At 22.9% G+C, this 2,594-nt stretch overlaps 1 non-coding gene across 1 annotated transcript in view; it reads right to left on the reverse strand.

Annotated features, from left to right (window-relative positions):
- Positions 1 to 56, reverse strand: part of LOC130811981 (U11 spliceosomal RNA) — a 129-nt gene extending 73 nt beyond the window's left edge. Inside the window, exon 1 of the small nuclear RNA XR_009041591.1 lies at positions 1 to 56. This exon is cut by the window's left edge and continues 73 nt beyond it. This is a non-coding gene — a small nuclear RNA (U11 spliceosomal RNA).
- Positions 57 to 2,594: the final 2,538 nt, after the last annotated feature.

Here is a 2,594-nt window from a genome sequence, read left to right on the forward strand (position 1 = left end):
CAGCACTCACCAAATCAAAGGGTAAGCATGGCATAATTAGCCAACCGACCCTTTTAAATATGCCCCAAGGCTGTTTGGTCTTATTTATAGCTATTCATTACTAATTACCTCTTCTTCTAAGTCGATGTGGGACAAGCATAAATTACCACTTGTTTGGTCTTGTTTATAGCTAGTCATTACTAATTACCTCTTCTTCTAAGTCGATGTGGGACAAGCATAAATTACCTCTTGTTTGGTCTTGTTTATAGCTAGTCATTACTAATTACCTATTCTTCTAAGTCACTAACAATAGGTCTAGTTCCGAACATTATTAAGTTTTAAATTAAATACGATGAATTATTAGCGTAATAGATTTATTATTTTAAAGTATTCAAGGTCACTAACAAGTATAAATACATAATATCATATAAAATGGTTATGATTACTTGATTAATCTAATTCACTTTATTATATATAATAAGTTTCAATTATCAAACTTAGAAATACAATCGATTATTAGTGTAATAGAGTAATGTATATTCTAATAACCTATGAGATAGTTTAGATTATTCTTATTATTCATTCAAACAAATCGAGTTTCGATTATCGAGTTTTAATATTTAATCAATTATCAAAAGTAGCAACATGATGCATTACGAATAATCAAAAAAGGTAGAGTACTACACTAGTTTCATTTACTATAATCTATAATAGATCGAATTATGATAAGTGAACTTTGAATTACGAATCTACGATCGATTATTAATAATAGCCTATAAATTACTTTAGAGTTTAGAGTATTCAAGATCAATAATAACTAATAACTAATAGTAATAAGTAATAACATTGAGTTAACAGTCAAATGTCAATGATAGTCTATAAGTCTATAACTATAACTCTATAAGTATAACTCTATAAGATAGTTTGTATTAGTTTTATTCACTCCAATAGATATAGTTCCAAACATTATTAAGCTTTAAATTACATACGAATATACGATCAATTATTAGTGTAATAGATTTATTATTTTAAAGTATTCATGGTCACTAATAAGTATAAATACATAATATCATATAAAATAGTTATGATTACTATTAATCTAATTCACTTTATTATATATAATAAGTTTCAATTATCAAACTTAGAAATACAATCGATTATTAGCGTAATAGAGTAATGTATATTCTAATAGCTTATACTCCCTCTAATTAAAAAACAAATGTCTCATTTGGAATTTGCATAAATTCTCCTCTAGTAATATATTCTAAATTTCTAATAGGTTAATTACAAGCCTAAAAAGAAATCGAGATAATTACTCTGAATTGGAGAGACTATTAGTTTATACTTTAGAGTACTCAATAAGACAATAACGCTAATAAGTCTAAGTACGTAACTAATAGCCTACGAGATAGTTTAGATATTCTTATTCATTCAAACAAATCGAGTTTCGATTATTGAGTTTTAATATTCAACCAATTATCAAAAGTAGCAACATGATGCATTATTAAATAAAAGTCTCATATATATATATATATATATATATATATATATATATATATATATATATATATATATATATATATATATATATATATATATATATATATATATATATATATATATATATATATATATATATATATATATATATATATATATATATATATATATATATATATATATATATATATATATATAAACTAATTGAAATAAATTGATCTGCCATAAAATGAGCATACATCAATTAAAAACCCGACTATTAACTTATTTCGATATTGACCCGATCGATAGTTGTCCGTAACCGATAACTACTCGAAAAATAAAGCTCGAACCCGATCTGTACCCGAAAAAACCGAACCAATTAGTAATCGATGACAACCCGAGACCGATTGACACTCGACACGAACTTCAACCGACACCGAACTGATGCTAACCCGATAGCTTGAATAACCGATCTCCAACCGAACCGTGCCTAATCGACTCGACCCGCGTGTGACCCGTTGTAACACACAACCGAAAAATAACCGAATCGAAATGCAACCGAACCGAATAACACCCGTACGAAACCGACCCGATCAACCGAATGAACACCTCTATGTATATGCATATGTATATGTATATGTATATGTATATGTATATGTATATGTATACGTGTATGTATATATATATATATATATATATATATATATATATATATATATATGTATTATGTATATGTATATATATATATATATATATATATATATATATATATATATATATATATATATGTATGTATATATTTATATATATATATGTATATATATATATATATATATATATATATATATATATATATATATATATATATATATATATATATGTATATGTATATATATATATATATATATATATATATATATATATATATATATATATATATATATATATATGTATATGTATATGTATATATATGTATATATATATATATATATATATATATATATATATATATATATATATATATATATATATATATATATATATGTATATGTATATGTATATATATATATATATATATGTATATGTATATGTATATATATATATATATATATATATATATATATATATATATA

This window comes from Amaranthus tricolor, chromosome 4 (genome assembly GCF_026212465.1).
Source record: "Amaranthus tricolor cultivar Red isolate AtriRed21 chromosome 4, ASM2621246v1, whole genome shotgun sequence".
NCBI lineage: Eukaryota > Viridiplantae > Streptophyta > Magnoliopsida > Caryophyllales > Amaranthaceae > Amaranthus > Amaranthus tricolor.